Raw genomic sequence first — 18525 nt, forward strand, 5'->3', positions numbered from 1 at the left:
CATATATTTTCAGTAATGATTTGATCTGCTGAGAGTGGAGAAGGCAGAAAGACGTTGTTCTTCTCATGTGCATGAACATCTCTCTCTTGCCTCCTTTAGGAACCCATCCAGGTTTCCTAATCCCCCAGCCTGATTTCCAATGCACAATGATTTACAAGTGTCCCCATTGCCTTACCCGTGGACTCTCTTTGCATCCTGTTATTTATGTGGGGGAAGCAGATTTTCCTTTTGAATGATGGGAAAGCATTTGCCTGACATGATGGGGATTTATGAGCTGTGGCTTGCAGCTCCTCCCTCCGGGCCCATGAAATCAGTGCAGTGAGGGGTTGAGGAGGGGAGGGCAGTGCTTGCAGGCAAAACCCAATGGACAGGAGATATTTATGTGTTTGCCAACCTTTTAATATAGAAATAAGGAGAGTTACTGACATGTGGCAGGGGGAGCATGGAAGAAACAGCAGACTCAAACCCAGCACCACTCTCCTGCCTCTCTGGGGTGGGAACAGAGGATGGACCTCAGTTACCTGTCATTGCAAGAACCATTGCACAAGGATGATGGAAAACTTTCCCAGTTTCCTGCTTTTTTTTTTTCCCTCAAGGTCTTCTGCTCCAAGACCTTTGCTTGGAAAACCAGCTGAGGTAGACAAGACCTGTGTGTGCCAATGCATTGTCAGAGGTGGTGCAGGAGCCTGGGGAGATGGGGTGATCTTTTCCTGTATGGAAGTTGCATGAAGAAGAGACAGCAGTTTGGGCTCAGTGACACCATTACTCCTCAGTATCTTAAAGGAGTCAGCACCAGGATATGTGAGGATTCAAGGCCAAGCTGGATGTGGTTCTGAGCATCCAGACCTAGGTGAAGATGTCCCTGCTCATTGCAAGGGGTTGGACTAGGTGACCTTTGAAGGTCCCTTCCAACCCGAACCATTCTATGAGCCTATGTTTGTCAGCTGCACTGTGGGCAGTGACTGTCAACTTGTGTGATTGTTAACTGGCATCTTCATAGCACCTCTGAGAAGCATGGGAGGATCAGCCATGGTTCCCAGCAGCTCAGCACAGAAGAGGGAGAGTGCTGTAAAGGGGGAATTATGCTGTCAAGAAGACTTGAAACAGAGCAAAAAGTGGTATTTTGACTGTTGGTGGGGGGCTTGCTTGCATCTTCTCTTTGCTACTTGTTTCAGTGACAAATCATGAAGCATTTGTGTGCATGTGGATGTGTGTGTTCACAAATTGTTTGTGGATAGTCATTTGGCTTGTACCATTTCGTGCTTTAATTGTAAAGGATGAGCATCTTATGGAAGTGTATTTCAGCTTATGGGCCACCCTGAGGATACAGCTGCCTTGTAACTCACCGTGTGTTACTGGGCAGTGAAGTCTCATGGTATTTATTCTATCTCTGGAAACAACACTTTGTTTTCCATGTCCCAGCATAAGAAGAGGATTCTGGGTACTCACATTGAGATGCAAGCTTGATAGATTTGCTACCATGTGAGGCCTTTTTTGTTGTCATTTAACTGAAAGCAGGCGTACAGAGTTAGAGAAGTGCTGCTGTATTCCTCTGAAGAGGTCTCAGGTTTCCAAATCATCTGTCAGCCTTATTCTCTGGTGATGCGTACAAGAAGATATAGCAGATAGAGAGCAGGAAGATCAGGATTCTACTGTCCAAATACATCGCTGCATGTTCCTGGCCCTTCTCAAGGGTTAGGATCTGATATCCTTATAGTGCAATTAATTCTCCCACTGCTGTCCAAAGGGACTAGATGTAACCTGAAGGTGATGCTTCTCTGATGCTGCAGTCTGACTGAGCCACTGTGTGGCTGATTGAACCATGGGAGTTGGAACCGGATGAGCTTTAAGGTCCCTTCCAACCCAAACCACTCTGGGATTCTATGATTCAGTGTATTCCATTCGAAAAATGATTCAGCTATTTGTGTAAGTAGCAAGAAGGTCAAAGTCAAAATTGAACCCAGACCACCACCAACAGTAACCATCCTCCTCTGCAATCACCATCTTCTTGCCTAGAAAGGCTGGACTTTGTGATCCTTGAGGTCCTTTCCAAATGGTGTTCTATGATTCTATGATTCTTAGCTCTTTTCCACACCCTTCACACAAGTGTTCTCAAGGAGGTGGATAAAAGAGGCACAGGTGAACCAACCCACTGCTGCAAATTCCACACATCCCCTCCCACCATGTGTTGTATTTGGCTGGCAGAAGCACCAGTCACTGCTCAAAGCCACATGTGTTCTCCTTAGGGATCTGCCATCCAGCTGCGCTCATCCCACCTCACATGCCCTTGTCGCTCTGGCACGGCAGGCAAACAGAACCTTTTGACCACAGGCTTTGTGCTACAAAATCCCCACGAGAGGACGAGGAGAAGATGCTTCCTGCAGCAAACAGTGCCCATGTACAAAGGAGCAGCTCCCAACACTGCACATCTCATTAATGTCCCTGTTCTCCCTCCTGGCACAATGATGGAGTGCCAGCTCCTCAGCAACGCTGCCCCTTCCATCCTCCCCTCCTACCCTGCTGTTCCCGACCCACCAGCTGTGTGCTGATCACACAAAGAGCTGCCCGAGCAGAGGGACCGGGAAGGAGGGTGGCACAAGGGGACCTGAGGCGTGCACTTGGCACAGCACATCTGATGCACGGCAGCTGTCGGGACCGACCCCTGCAATCTGTGGTGCTTACAGTGCCGCAGACAACAGCTCTGGGAAGGGAGGAAGGAAAACCCCAACATGGTACAAGTGAAGTTTATTTACCCAAGGTTCAGGAATGTGTTGTTAATGGTTCCTCCAAGACCCATGTGCCAGCACAGTCGGGAATATGCCCCCTTCCTCTGCTGCACACAAGAGACAATGGGGAGTGAGGTGTCACAAACAGCTTCTGAGCACCACAGTAGCTGCCTGTCCCCCACTGCCCACCCAAGCAAGGGTATGGGACAGGGACTGAGTCCAGAGGAGGCCATGGAGATGCTGTGAGGGCTGGAGCAGCTCTGCTCTGGAGCCAGGCTGAGAGAGCTGGGCTGAGGCAGCCTGGAGAAGAGAAGGCTCCTGAAGGGGAGACCTTAGAGCAGCTCCAGTGCCTAAAGGGGCTGCAGCAAACCTGGAGAGGGGCTTGGGACAAGGGCCTGTAGGGACAGGCCAAGGGGAATGGCTTTAACCTGCCCAAGGGGAGACTGAGCTGAGCTCTTAGGCAGAAGTTCTTCCCTGTGAGGGTGCTGAGGCGCTGGCACAGGGTGCCTAGAGAAGCTGTGGCTGCCCCATCCCTGGCAGTGTTCAAGGCCAGGTTGGACACAGGGGCTTGGAGCAACCTCTTAACTCCTCACTGGATAAGGAACATTATAGATGATGATCTGAAGAGGGGAGTCTAAGCAGGGAAAGAGCTTTATACAAGAAGATTGAACTGGGGAGTTGGTCTCCCAAGGACCCCAGTCCAGTCTGACACTGGTTCTGTGCTCAATCTCATCCTCACTGTGGAGCAGGTCTCCCCAGGGTAAAGATCTTGCATTCAGCCCATGCAGCAAAGCTATTCTGCCTGTAGCCTGCCAATATCTTTTCCAGGGATAAATAAGTCTTTTTTGGAGTAATGTTTGCTTGGCTGAGACTGGCACCCAGGAGTTGTCCTTATCATCGTGGTTGTAGTTCCTGCCTGCCAAACAGGAACTGGATTTTAATCAACAATTTGTTTCCCTTCAGGGCATCAAGCAGTCCTGCTCAGTCTTTGGGATGTGACCAACACTTCCCTACCCTCCATTCATACAAATGAGCAGTGCTGTTGCTTAGTAGTGACTTCTAAGCAATAAGGCTAAAAGTGGCCTTTTACACAATCTCCTTTGAAGATCGAGGAGGCAGGAGGGGAAAGCAATGCCAGTGTTAGGGAAGGCAAGGACTGAAGCCCTGTATGTGTGTGCCAGCTGCTGGGACCCTGGCTGTTTGAATCCTCAGCACTCACTGAAGAATATAGGGGGGAATGGCAATAATTACTGTTCAGTTGGGAGCTGAATTCTCTCACTCCTGCTTTTCTTTAGGTTTTGGGCACATTTCCCTGGAAAGTCTAGGCTAATCTAGGAATATAACACCATGGCACATGTAACAACACAATGCAAAGCAAGAACTTGCAGAGAGCAATTCCTACATAAATTCCCCTCTAAAATGCTTGTTTTCCTACATAAATTCCCTCTAAAATGCCTGTTTTGCAGGAACAAAACTCAAGTTGATTACTACTCTTTTTCTAGAAGGACAGAAAGACAATTATGATGCTTTTCTGCAGCATCCTTTCACAGCTGAAGTCTGGCTTCCTATGGGGGACCTGATCCTCACTCCTGTCCCAGCAACAAGCCAGAGTCTCTACTGAACACACATGTTTGAATGTAGATAACATTTCTGCCTCTTGCAGACATGACTCTTACGGATTGTTCTTGTGCAAAGGGGTTGGTGCCTTTACCATGGAAGGAATCATAGAATCATGGAATGGTTTGGGTTGGAAGGGATCTTAAACCTCATCCAGTTCCAATTCCACTGCCACGGGCAGGGATACCTTCCACTAGAGCAGATTGCTCCAAGCACCATTCAACCAGCCAGTAGTGACTAATTCTTAGTCTTCCTTTCAGCTTCCTGGATTTAATCTGAACCTTTCTGTGTAGCATAATGTTATGGAAAATCAGTTGTAATAGATGAGGTTCATTATTGTTCTTCAGGTCAAGCAATCAATGCAGTAATTTCCTTCCACTTTAATGCTATTATTTGGCGGTGATCATTTCCAGTTGAGTTTGCATGAGAATCAAGTGGGAACTGCTCCTGGTCACATTTACCTGGAAAACTTTCCAAACTCTCCTCTAGAAAATCAACTTTCTTCCAATAAGCTTTAATTAATGGTGATCATGACTCTGCCACTCTGAGGATTCCTTATGTTCCAGGGATGTCACCAAAGGCACTCAGGGCATGAGGTTACTCACTGCGTGAGCTCACTATGGCCTTGGATTGCAGCCTGAACACATTCCTGTTCACCTAAACCAGAACCAATCCCCTCTCCTTTATGAACAGTCAGATCAGCCCTCAATGATTAAGGACACCCAGAACAGTGCCTGGAAAGCCAGGCTCAAAACACTGCCAGCTTTCTTCCATAAATCCTGTTCCTTAACCAACACATCCATATATAATAGTTTAAATAAAGCAGGGCCAGATGCAGTCCAGAAACAGAAAGTAGCTTAAAAGTATGCCATTATTTAGGGTCTTCCATAAGACAACTTGCATGGCTTATATATTGGTGCAGGGGTCTGCAGCTCTTTAATTTTCCTGACAGGTTTATGCTCAGTTATCCCTTTGGAGGCTGCTTTTGATGCCTTTTCTGCACTGGGTGGTATAGCAAAAGCCATGCAGAACTTCAGCACAGATCCCAGCCTTTTTAGACTGGGATGTGGCTTTCCCCATCCTGTTGTTGTGTGGTTTGGCACAAGTGGAGAAGATCTTACGTTACAACATATCTGAGGTTCTTAAGTCAGCAGGGACTGATTCAGGGTATGCATCTGATACCATTTGATTGTCCAGTATCTCACTGGGTCCCCAACCAGCAGACAACAGGAAGAGGACAAATTTTGACCCAATTTCTTCACATCATCCTAGGGATGTGTTGCAACAGCATCCAAAAAGCAGCAGCACTTCATAAAGGCCATTGTTTGCTGAGATAAACTTGGCCTGGCATCCTTGTTGCCTGTTAGAAAGAGCCTTCTGCATCATGGGGACGGTGTCCAAAAGCAGAGGGACTGGTGGAGCAGAAAATTTGAGGCACACTCGGAAAAGCATGGAGTTGCCTTTGCTAACCAGGTTTCCCTTGTGCTTAGCAACAGCTTCAGTGGGCCCCTGGGAGTTTTCAGTAGTCGGGAGCCTTGTTCCTTGGCAGAAACGTAATGTTGGCTGTTTAGCATGCTGCTGAACCTGGAATCTACAGCCAAGCAATGGCAAACGCTGGAGCCAAGTGAACAGCAGGCTTGGAAGGGGGTTGTTTTCCAGGGCTGTTTTCCTCTGCCATTTGCAAAAGGGCATCCTGCAGCCAGGCCATATGATTGAGGACTCTGCCTCGCCGTGGATGTGCTGCTTCAGTGCGCTGCATGTGCAGAAGCTGGCCCCACGCAGGACGGGTTGAGGTGACATAAGGTGACTGCTCCGTAGGTGGGTAAGAGGCTCATTAAAAGCCAGGAATGTGCAGCTTGAAGCATGCACAGCAAAGCCAGATGCTGTGTCTGCTGTTTCCCCAAAGTGCTGACCAGTGCACCCCACACCTTCTGCAGCACTATTCTGTCCTTACTGCATCACTATCACTGAACCTCCACTCTGCTCTGGGCAGCTTTCATTTCTCATGGAGCTGTTGGTGGCTGCGCCCCATTTCAAGAGCACATGTAGGAATCTCAGCTCATCCTGACCCTCATAATCATTAGAATCATAGTTTGGCTTGGAAGGGACCTTAAAGTTCCTCCAGCTCCAATCCCTGCCACGGGCAGGGACACCTTCCACTGGAGCAGGTTGCTCCAAGCCCCTGTGTCCAGCCTGGCCTTGAACACTGCAAGGGATGGGGCAGCCACAGCTCTCCTCTCTGCTCCTCTCCTCTGTAGTTTGGAAATAGTGGGTACCAGTCACAATAGATTGCTCCAAATGACACAGTATTTTATATGGAGAAATGATGAGCAGAACAACGATAGATAAATTTTCACTCATACTCTCAGCCAGCATTGGTATGGATGTTGCCTATGGCAAGTTGAGCAGATTCATTTTTGCCTGTGACCTCTGCCAGGAATTTAATGCAAGGTCCAATGCACTAAATGGTTACCAAAGGTGTATCTGCATGTATATGTGTGTGTATCTATGTGTGTGTTTGTGTGTAACCACATAAGTGCATGCCTTTCTGGAGAAGTGGGATGTATACCTCTAGTGTAATCCAAACTTGGGGAAAATGTTTAGTTTTCCTCTTGCCAAAAGCATGCTGTGTATTTGCACATAGGGAAACCAGGCACATCCCCTGCTTGTGGAGCAGCATTCCCCTCCTCCCCTCTCCCCAGCACCATTTCTCACTCAGCATCATTCTCTGCTCCGTTATACCCCTATCCCTGTGTGTTCCCACACCCCTTTCTCTTCCTGTCATTTCCAGCAACTGGGATCATTTGTACTAAGCTTTGTTGACTGAAGTAGGACTAAAATATAATTGACTGCAGCATAATGCATTCAAAACAAAAACCTGGGCTTCCTTTGCAGCTTGTGGAACAAAAAGCCAGGATGCAAACACTTTTGGGAAATTCTAGGCTGTGCCTCAATTGTCCTATTTTTGGTTCCAGCTTCATATAATGGGCTATTTTGAGATGAGAGTCAACTCCTCTGATAGAAGGAACCACGTCCCAAGTGTCTAGATAGCACAGGGCATCAAGACAGTGTGATTCTCATCCAGGACATGACAACACATCCATAATGCTCCCGATTGTGGAGGGGGGCTTAAGCAAGGCTGAGCTTCAGAAGACTACCTGGGCAACTGGTGACACTGGTACCATCAGACTGTGTGGGGCCATTTCTTCGTGGAGGTGTCACTCACACGTTTCCTCCTCCTCCTCCTGTATGCAGGTCAGTCTGGTCACTACCCCTGGAGTAAACTCCATCTGACAGCTAACTTGCAGGCTGACAGCATCACAGGTGACTCCAGGAGACCCACAGGTCACCCTTTTGCCCTTGTTAACATCTGTATTATGAGCAGCACTAATGGCAACATGACAAGCTGGAGATAGATGGATGCGAACAAACTCCCAGCAACAGTCACAGGAGAATCATTTGCATCATTATCTATTTCTTCATTACCTGCCAAAGATCAGGGCATTTGTTTCTCTGACATGTGCTGCTGGTCAGTTTAGCAGATGCAGGTTTAATTCTCATCCTTTGTTGAAGAGGGGGAGAAGAGACACAGAAGGATCAGAAAGGCTTTGCCCTTGTTTATGGGAAGGCTTTAAAAGGTTGAAGGAAAGCTGAAGATCAGCCCCAGCAGTGATGTCAGTCTGCTTATAATCTGTGGACACAAGCAGCAGAAGCTTTCAAGCTAGAAACTAATCTTCCTCAAAAAGAGAGGACTTAGAGAAAACAGGTATTGGGGCAGCAAGTGGTAAAGAAGAGCACATGTAAAGTTCAGTGGATGGATAGAAGCACAGATGGTACCACTAAACATGAGCTTCCTATCACTGTCCCAAGACAGTGAAGGGAGAGGGAGTGATACTGCCTAGGTGAGGGAATATTCCTTTAACTGTGGTGACAAAGGGACTTTTTTGGTCAATATCAAGACCAGCGCATAGAGAGATCCATGGAGGAACATACAGCCAGATGTTAGGGTTGTCCTCGCATTATTCTTCAGTCACCACCATCCTGCAGCATCTGGAGGCCTCAAAACCAGGGATGAATGAAGAATGTTCTCCTCAGGGTCCTTACTGAATGAAGGGTTATCCTACCACCTGTAAGGATCAGATGTGAGGTGAGGAAACAGTGTGAAGCACAAACAGTATGTGAATGTGTGCTACCTGCATGGCAGACCTTTCCTCCAGCCCACGGGGGGCAAGAATTAGCTTGCTGAGTGGCAATGATATCAAACTCTACAGGCCAGAAGCTAGGGGAATATTGGGTAAAGCTACAATTAGGTCTCTTTTAACATAGAAGAGTGTTAAACTGCAAGTCTAGAAGGAGCTGTTTCTGAAGATAAAGTGCAGGAGTAAGGTGAGGCTCCTTCCTCACTCCTCAAAAGCCTATTTCAGCAGTGAGAGTAGCCCACCTTTTGTACCCCATTGAGTCCCTGGGCTCTGCAGGCTTTCAGCTGTGCTGCCAGGCAGTGAAAGCATTGCTGGCTTTGATGAAATGGGCAGCTTCATGCTGGAAGGCAGACAAAGGCCAGCGGTTCATTAGACACAGGCCAAAGAGCATCTGCAAAGGGACATATGCTGGAGTTTTGCTTGGCCCTTAAGCAATATCAACTGCTGATGGATGTAGTAGGATACATAGTGGGTAAAAGCTCCACAATTCCTGTCCTGTTAAGCCATGCCATTTCTAGTACCCCAGTGCCCTGTTTATATAGGTAGCCAGAGATTGTTAATCCTCTAGTATATGTTAACTGAATCTCTCATAGTTTTCTTGGTCCTAAAGTCACCGTTTTATTTTTAAGGCAACATGAGGAAGAAATTCTTTACAGTGAGAGTGGTAAAACGCTGGCACAGGCTGCCCAAAGAGGTGGTGGATGCCCCATCCCTGGAGACATCCAAGGCCAGGCTGGATGTGGTTTTGGGCAGTTGAAGCTGTCCCTGCTCATTGCAGGGGGGTTGGACTTGATGAGCTTTGCAGGCTCATCCAGCCCAAACCATTCTATGATGCTATGTCTAATACAGGTGGTGTTATCTTCCACCAAGCTGATGATTCCAGAGATCTTCCCAGAAATGCCAAACTTGATTAGAAGCAAACTTGCCCAACTCCATTGCCAAAAAGAAAATCCCATGGAACCAGATCCAGCACAGAAATGATGCACTTTGATACAAAAACATATTTTTTGTGAAGTCAGACCATCTGTGGAGGTTGTTTTAAACATTTCCCTATAGTAGATCTCATCCCTTCATATGATTTTCTTATTTAAAAAGCCCCCAAAAGTCACCAAACCTCAAAATCCAAAGTACTGAGATTACACAGAGGAAGGGGTTGGAGAATTTCAGAGGAAAGTAGCAAACTCCTTATTAGTCATTCCGTGTTTTCCCAAAGGACCCCAGGATTTTCTCCATTTAGATTTATGAAAGGACAGCATATTGATTAGGTAAGTGCCATCTGAAGTTTAATAATATACACAAGAAGTAAATGGAGTTGTGGAGAGATTGAACTGGGCTATTAAATGGAGAGTGGCATCCCTGTTAATTCATTCAAGGTATATGGGAAGTGTAAGGTATTCCACTTAACATTTCATAGGCTGCTTGTAGCATGTTAGTTATGAACCAGCATTTGTCATTTGCTTTTTAGCAGTGAAATGATATCTCATTCCCTTGCCAGGCTGGAGCTGTCTTCTTTAATAGCTTTCAACATTTAGGTACAAAAGGTAAAGAGGTGCTTCTTTTGCTACCTTCTTTTTCCTGTTTTTTCCTTCTTTCTGCCTTCCTTTTCCTTTTTCTCATTCCTTCTATCAATTCGAAAGCATTTTGCAGCCTTTTTCACCCACCATTCAGTTAAATAACCACTAGCTAGATATATCTTGCTTAACCACAACAACTGGCCTGGTACCAGATGAGCTTGATATTTATTTAACAAACAGCGCTGTCTTCATAGATCTAAATTAGAGCCTTATTTGAAATACTTAAAGTGTACCCATTACTGTTTGCCCTCAGTGAAAATCCAAGTTCTGGTTACGTCCCTGCTCACTAGGATTAGAACTGTCACAATATTTATTTAACAGGAGGAGGCATGCTAAGCCATGCTGCAAACATTGCTGTGCCAATATGAAGAGGAACTTACTGCTTTTTACAGTGTTTCTTTCCCTGTATATTCCCATTCTCCGTGTTTCCCCCCCCCCTGCCTTCCCTCTTTTCCTGCCACTGCAGCTCTCACCCCTTATGCCCTCTCCCACATCTGGCATTTCTATTGCCCTAAAAGTGGATCTGATGGAAAAATGGGTTTGAGAAAGGGCTGTGAAACCTGGGACTGGTGCTGATGGCGGGGAGGGCAGTGATGCATGGCCTGTCCCATCCTCTCCTTGTGTCCCCTCTACCCCAAACTGCACTGATCAGGGATGGCGACAGGGAAGGGCACAGATTCCTGTTCTCTTGGCTCCTCATCCTCTTGTATCATGCATGCATGGTGCACCATAGAACTCCATCTGGGAGAGGGGTGCCCCATAGCATAGTCCAGATCATCCCTTGCTATAGCAAGGCCAGGTTCACTTTGGATCTTTCCCCATGTCATGGAAAAAAGACCAACTCTGAGCGAGTAGTTTTCTTCTGTTTCACTGGGCAATGCAGATTCCCATTTCCCATGGGGAATGTGTAGGTAAATACCCTCCATACGAGCAATAGGATGACCCAGTCGTTTCCCCTTCTATTTGAGATACAATGTACAGATCCCTCCCTCTGCTCTGGAAGCCTGCTGAATCTGTGGAGCTAGGCAAAGAGGGAGAGAGATGGCTTCATATCTCCAACCCTCTAGAAAGACAGCAGTGCAGGGGAAGGAAAAGTAGCAGTGGAAAGGTAGGAAGAAGCCTGTGCTAAGCGTTATACATGTATTTTATGCTGATAATTATGAAAGAACAAAGTTGCTATCTCAGGAAGTTCATATTTTTAGCATGATTTCCTTGGCAATCATTCTGCCTGTCAGTTCCCCTCTAATAACTTTTGAACCACTTGGCCAATTTCCATCAGACTTGACAGGCAGCTGAAAGTCTACATGGTACCAAGTTCCTTCAGGCTTCACGGGTGCTGGTGCCCACATTGAGCAGAGACACCACAGTCCCCAGTGAAGGGAGCACCCCATAAGGGTTCAGCTCTTGGAAGCACCAGGGGTAGACACCATAGGCACAAAGAAAACCTCTGTGCAGGATGATAGAACCATCACAGTTATAGAAATACTCCTGAAAACTGGATCTCCACAAAGGGAAGACAAGGAGAGGGTAGGGCAGGGGAAGAGGATGGAGAGTGCTTGCCAGGTATCCTTTGGGACAGACACATTGCAGTGCAAAAGGAAGGAGAGCTTCAGGCAACACTCCAGGCCCTTGAGGAAGGGTGGAAAACTCAGGGGGAAGTATGGTAAACACTGCAGCATCACAGACGCTGGGGATGGAGGAAGCACTGCCATTGAGTCTACTAGGAGTGTACTGCAGAAAGCAAATCCAGCTGCTTGCAGCTAACCCATCCCTGTCTCTGGATGAGGAACGCTCCTTCCAAGGGCTGAATTCCAGAGCCGACAGACTTGTAGCAGTCGATCATTGTTACAGCTGCAGATGGGGAAACCTGATAAAATCAGTCCTGTATGAACAGGGGATTGAAATGGAGCTTGAGCAGGGATTGTAGCCAGAGAGAGAGCAGTGGCCATAAATACAGCAAAACCAAAGGACTCTTAAGACACATGCATAGCTCAGCATAGCACCAACTGCCGTGTGTCCCAATTCATACCTCACCATTCATGGGCATGCAAGGAAGGGCTGCACAGCTCAGACCCAGAGTCTGCATAGAGAAAACCCCATTCCCTTTAATGCTGCAGCTTTCAGGAACCCCACTGGGTAATTTTCCCAAGGCCAACTAAAAGAAGCATCCGTGCCTATTGAGATGCTTCCATGAGGTTGTGCTAAGTCCGTGTTAGAGTTAACTTTGTGTCTGCATCTTCATCAACAGCGCGACATCGCTTACACCAATTTGATTTTACCCTGTCTGGGAGATGAAAGCAATTTATAAGTTTCAAAGAGCACAATCTGGCTGGGCTCCAAACCCAGGAGTGCAGCGCTGAAAAGAGAATTTCTCAAGACTTTTATGTCTGGCATATGGTGTGCCAGTTTCCTTTCTAATCTGGGTAACGAAGGTCACTACGAAGTGCTGACTTGGTCTTGTTGGCCAAGATGTTCGGTGCCCTCCTCGCACGAGTGGGGTTTTCAAACCCTGACCAACGTGATCTAGGAAGGGGAAATCTCATCACTCACTTTGCTGGCAGCTTGGAAATGCGTGTTTTCTTCCTCATTTCTGACTGCCTTTTTCTGAAGAAGGAGACCAAAGTCACGGCTGAGCTGCAGCAATGGAAGGTTTCTCCAAGCTACACCACGGGGGGCTATTCCGTAGTGCACCTGGTGGATCCCACTGGCATCTGTGGCTAATTGAGAAGATAAATCCATTTTGCTGGAGTGGTTTAGATTTCCAAAAGTCCTTCAGCCTATTCCAGCTGAGCTGATTAGAGTCCAGCTCACTGGGAGTCATTACTGTCAATCCCACCAGCTGGCCTGGATTTTGCAAGGAGAAAGAAGCAAGGAAAGAAAAAACACATTAAAAATGAATAAATCTGTATTTCAGGACTGTGTGCAACCTGATTTGTCCCCAAAGGGGGTCCCATTCCTAACACGGTCACAGCTTTGTGGTGCCCCCATATGGCCTGGCACTGGTGGATCTTCTTCAAATGGAGAAGAAGCATTTCAAGAGTTAAGCGTCAGCATCAGTGAAATTAAGAGTGGTTTGGATGCAGATGAGATAAGGGCACATAGAGCCTCTGGATATAGACACATGCGGAGGTAATGAATTCAATATCTAGCGCGAGATCTAAATTCTTGCATTCAGCCAAGTTATATTTATCACAGACTCTTAGAGCACACTCATAGCTGGAGCATGATTGGGAGTGCAGTTCATTCCGGTTACCTCAGCCTATTTAGCAGCTGGATTTGCATTGGGTTTGGCTCCTCTGCCAGTGCCAGGATTTTTGAGCATCTCTGTCATTTCTATTGCAGACAGGAGGAAAAGGTAACCACCTTTGGAGATGGCCGTGCCAGGCTGGGAGCTTGTGTTTGGATAAACCCCCAACTCCTTACAGAGAGTTATTGGGTTCTTCATGGTTGTAATCACTTGTACAGGCATGAAAGAGCAGGGAAAATCCCTGGGGAAAATGGGATGAACTGGGAGGTGTTTTTAATTTTGATATCCTAGAAAGGAAAACAGGGCTCTGTGCAAGGATAAGAAGGAATATGGGCAAAAGGACAGAGAACCAGTGTACAATACCAATTTAAATGCTACTTAGATCCATCTCCTTGTGGTGCCGTGTCCTTAACCTCTGTTCGTTATGAGTCTAACATTTGTTTCCATGTGAATGCCAGCACAAGACCCATTTCCACTCCAACATCAGTTTACATTATCCTTCCCTCCACCTCAGACACCTCCTCCTAGTCTAGCAGAGGCTTTACCAGCACCATTGCAGGAGATGAGCCTCCATCAAACCCAGAGGAAGGGTCAGGAGGTTTTGTCCCTCCATTTCCCTTTTTCTCTTGTTTTTATAGGAGTTTATTCAAGCCCAGAGAAAGAGCTTAGACCCTAGCTCGTGGAGAGCTCTGATGTATGCAAATCCTCTCTGGGCTCCCATGGCCCTCTTTTTTTCCCCCTTCTTTCCTTTTAATTCTAGATTTGAAAATCAAATGCGAGCTGGCTGCACAGAGCTCTCTCATGTGTGCAGCTTCCAATTGTGGCAAATTGGAACTGTCGATGCAAGCAGCTCAGATTTATTTATATATTTAAGGGGAAAGAGGGAGGAGGGGGATAGGGAGATGCTCGTGCTGGAAAGGAAAAAGAACAGATCCAAGAAAAAAGGGATTTGAATCTCAAACACTGCTCCCCGGCCCGTATGATCCAAATCCCTCCAGCCTGGTCCACAGCTGCCTCTTGCCTAGTTAAAAACAACAGGCAGGAGATCAAACCCCATGGCTTTTTCCCTACACAACACTAAGAGTTGTGGAGTTTTGCAGCTGCCATTAACCAACCAGAGTCTTAATGCTGAGACTGATGCGATTAATACTCAGTGCTTCAAAACATTAACGTAGCTGTTTGTATAAATTAGTAACCTTAAGCCCAGGCAGTGGCATTATTACATCGTTACTGATTAAACCACAATAAGCTTAGTTTGCAGGAGTATTCATTATGAAGCTGACATAGTGATACTGCAGACCTGATTGGCCTATTGTCAGTCATTACCCCATCAGTAATGAACCAGACAGGCAATACGAAAACCAAAGCCACTGCTCCAATAGTGCTGCTTCCATATCCCAGGAAGAAGGGCCACCACCAGCATCAGCATCCTCCATCAAAGGAGCCATACAGTGTGCTCAGCATTCGGCACTATGGGGACACACGTGGGGTGGCTGCTTCCTGCCACCTCTACAGCCCTGAATCCCCAGGAGCAGAAGTTCCTATGGCCAACAAAGACGTTTTGGGCCTCTTTTGTGAGAGCAAGCCGTTGAACGTGCCTTTGTCACCTCCAGTGGGCACTGATTTGAGTGGATTAGAGAACATGCCTTAAAGACTTTCTTATGGCTGGGCAGAGTTAGTGTAGGGAAGGACTTGGATTTGACAAGTCTGATAAGTGAGCACCTCTGTGGTAATTCCTAAAGGGCTTTTCATGGAGAGCACAGAAGGGGCAGTGGGACAAAGCCACCATCACAGGAAGGCTCCTGTCACAAGCAAATGGTGCTGTGCCCAGGGACAGGGGTGTCAGCAGCTGCAAGGGTAGAACAGAAACCCAGGGGTGTAAATGGAGCTGTCAGAGTGGGTTCCCCACTGAACACAACACAACAGGGCTGGGGGAAGGAGAAGGTTTGTAGTAGGATGCTGAAGAGAAGGAATCCAGGTTGGTCTGAAACTGCCATTCTTTAACATGGCAAAAAGAGATAAATCAGGGACATCTGCAGGGAAGTCTCAGCCTCTGCTTTAGATAGGAGACGATGGGTTGACCCGGGACAAGTGGTTTGGCTCGGGGAACACTAAAAGCTGTCCCCTTCAGACTTGTTGTGTGCAGGCAGACGTGTAGCAGTGGTACTCCCTCCTGTGTTACAGCAGTTCTGCGTAGCCAGAGCTTCTTGGGACAAAGAGCCTATAAAGCAGAACAAGCGTCTACCCAGTGACAGTCTATGCATGTTTCATTAAAGAGAGCAAATGATTGATGGGTGTCAATCTGCACCTGCCTCTCCTTTCCTGACGGACCTAAAATGCTAAGCATGCCATAGAAATGCAAGGAGCTGTCTTCTACCCTGTTATCCACAGCAACAATCCAGAGCTACAGAACAGGCAGTGTTTGGGAGAGGGAGGGCAGATCCTGTACTCTGCCTCAGAGCCAGCATCTGAACTTCTTCCCACCTCAGGGAGCCTCCTGTGGAAAACAAAGCAAAATGATCATCCAAGCATGGAATGGTGGAAGAAGATCATGGAAAGATCTGGTACCATGGAAAGCTGCTTGGCTGATGGAACTGAAGGAGAAAAAAGGTCTCACTGAGCCTCTGCGCTGGTTAAAGGTCCTGAGCAGTTGGGAGCCACATCCATCTATTGGTGATGTGGCAGATACCAGCCCTCACTGCCAGCTGCCATATTTCTCATGCATCTCAAGGGCGGCTTTTTGCTTCCTTTGAAGATGGGCAGAGGGATGCCGCAGGTTGTGTTTCCACCCCAAACTGCTTCCTGTATGATGCCCAGTGTGCAAAGCTGCTCTGTGCTCAGATCTTCCCGGCAGCTCCCCCCCGTTCTCAGTCTGAAAACACTGACCTGCAGCATCAACAACAAAACACCCCCTTGGTCTATCTGAAACAGAACACAAAGCAAATGTGATGTATAAACTAAACAGCACCAGGCTCCCAGGATAGGCTGCAGGATCCCTCCACTTTTTAGGGAAGCAGGCTCAGGAGTGGCAGGGATGTAGATGTAGGTAGAGAGTTGATGCTCAGAGCACAGCACTGCCTGCCATAAATGACATGCTTCGCAGGAGCCCCCTGCAAGCTCACACCAGCTGAGGAGCTGAACCTTTGTATGCCCTATGACTGGGCTCCTGCAGCATCAACCCCTCATATAGGGGTGGTTTGCAGGGGTTAGGAAAGGAAGGATGGATGCACTCCTAGCGTAGGTCCTGAATGTGAGGCTTACATTCCTGTTGTTGCATAGGTCAGCAGATGGCACTGCTACATTTAGACTTACAGGGCCTTTTTTCACGTCTTATCACACGAATGTGTCTTTAGTTGTAGAAGGAATGCTGCATTGCTGTTATTGCCTTCTCATTGCTGGTTGACTGCTGAATCTCCACTGCTCCCCTGGCTGCTTACAGCCTCCTGAACACTGGGTGACAGTGGGACAGTTTGGAAGCGGGACTCTCTGCCAGCTGGATTTAACCAAGTCTGTTCCAGGGCAAGCAGAAAGACAATTATTACACTTAGATGATACCCAGTTTCTACAATGCAGGTTTCTGTTTCAGATTTGTGACTAAATAAAGATGATGGCAGTATCTGCAGCATGTCAGGATGTTGAGGTGATGCCCAGGAATAGCTGGCTCAGTTCCCCATAGCCCTGCGTCTGCTCTCTCCTTAAGGAGAAGCTTAAAGAACAATAAGTACATGAGACATTTCCCCTCTATAGTCCCCAGCCATTTTCCCCCCAGGGTTATCCTGAGCCAGATGTGATCTCTTTTCTGTGCCCTGAGCCATTTCCTCCTGAAGCCCACCTATCTGATAGCACAATATCCTTAACAAGGAGCTTCCCTGCCAAACAACTTGTTGCATGAAGAGCACCCATCTTTTGTTTGCTTTGAGCCTGACTCTTGTGAGCTTCACTTGATGGTCTTGAGCATATTTAGTGTTGGCAGGAGTGACTGAGTACTCCTTCCTCTTCATACCCCTGTATCATCCCCCTGTATCATTCCACACCACTTGCTGCAGAAGCCAGAACACAGGAAGGAGAGAGGGATGAGAAGCAGGCAAGCTGAGACAGTAAGAGAAGCAGCACAAAAGCAGGGATGACAAGGTGGTCTCTGCTCTCTGCAGCCATCTCTGTCCTATTGCAATGATGGGGTGGTGGACAGGGAGTCAGATCAGGCAGGGGGTGGTCCTAGTTGAGACGGTGCTCCTCACTATAATCCATATGGAAGGGTAAGAAGCCACTTTGCTGCAAGGGTTGCCAGGCCAGCCTGCAGCGTGGCCAAGAGCCAGAGCTGCTCAAAACGTGAGGAGATGCCTGAAGACATTGGCAGGCATTTTAAAGACTAAGAGCAAAGAAGAGCAGGAATCCCATGGGGGGGCTGTAAAGCACATTTAGGCTTAATTTGGATGGGAAGGTGAGGAGCCCCTGGAGGGATACCTGCTCCAGCAGTCCTCAAACCAGGGCTAAAATCCAGAAGAGGCAGCTGCTTATCTAAGGCTGTTGGAGCCCAAGGAAGTTATAAGTAGCTACCAATGAGCACAAAGAGCCCTTGAGGGGACAGGGACACTGGAAAGCTGCACTGGGAAGGAAGCCTCAGCCTCTCAATAAAATCTGTGCTCTTTCCACTTTATGGTCAAGGAGCTGTTCTTGCCCCAGGGAGCAGGGAGGGCCCGCAGCAATGCAGGAGCTGGTGCAGAAGGTTGGGGACGTTTAGGAGGCAAAGTACAAAGCTTTTCAGTGAGCCCATTGCAGCACTATGATGTGCCCTGTGATGGGATCACTGTGATGGGATCTGTGTGTTCACAGCACCCAGTCTGGCAGCAGCATCCTTGTGGCTAAAATAAATGGTAGCCGAGCCCATCTCCCACATGCTATGGAGACCCAAGGGATGAGAGTCCAAACTGGTCCTGTGATTCCCAAAGGGATTACTCTGTGAGAAGCTATTCAAGGGCTTTTGCTGTGCACTTCTGGCAGGCAGAGTGAATGCCTGGGTGCTGCCATAAGCTGCATGGATGCCTGCTCAAGGGCAAGGGGCTGCAGCATCCCAGGGAGATGCTGCTGTGCTCAGAAAGCTGGGAAGGATTTAAATGAGCAGAGAGAGGTCTTGCAGAGAGCGTGAGAAAACACATCTCCAG

The sequence above is a fragment of the Melopsittacus undulatus genome, chromosome 9 (assembly GCF_012275295.1).
Source record: "Melopsittacus undulatus isolate bMelUnd1 chromosome 9, bMelUnd1.mat.Z, whole genome shotgun sequence".
Lineage (NCBI taxonomy): Eukaryota > Metazoa > Chordata > Aves > Psittaciformes > Psittaculidae > Melopsittacus > Melopsittacus undulatus.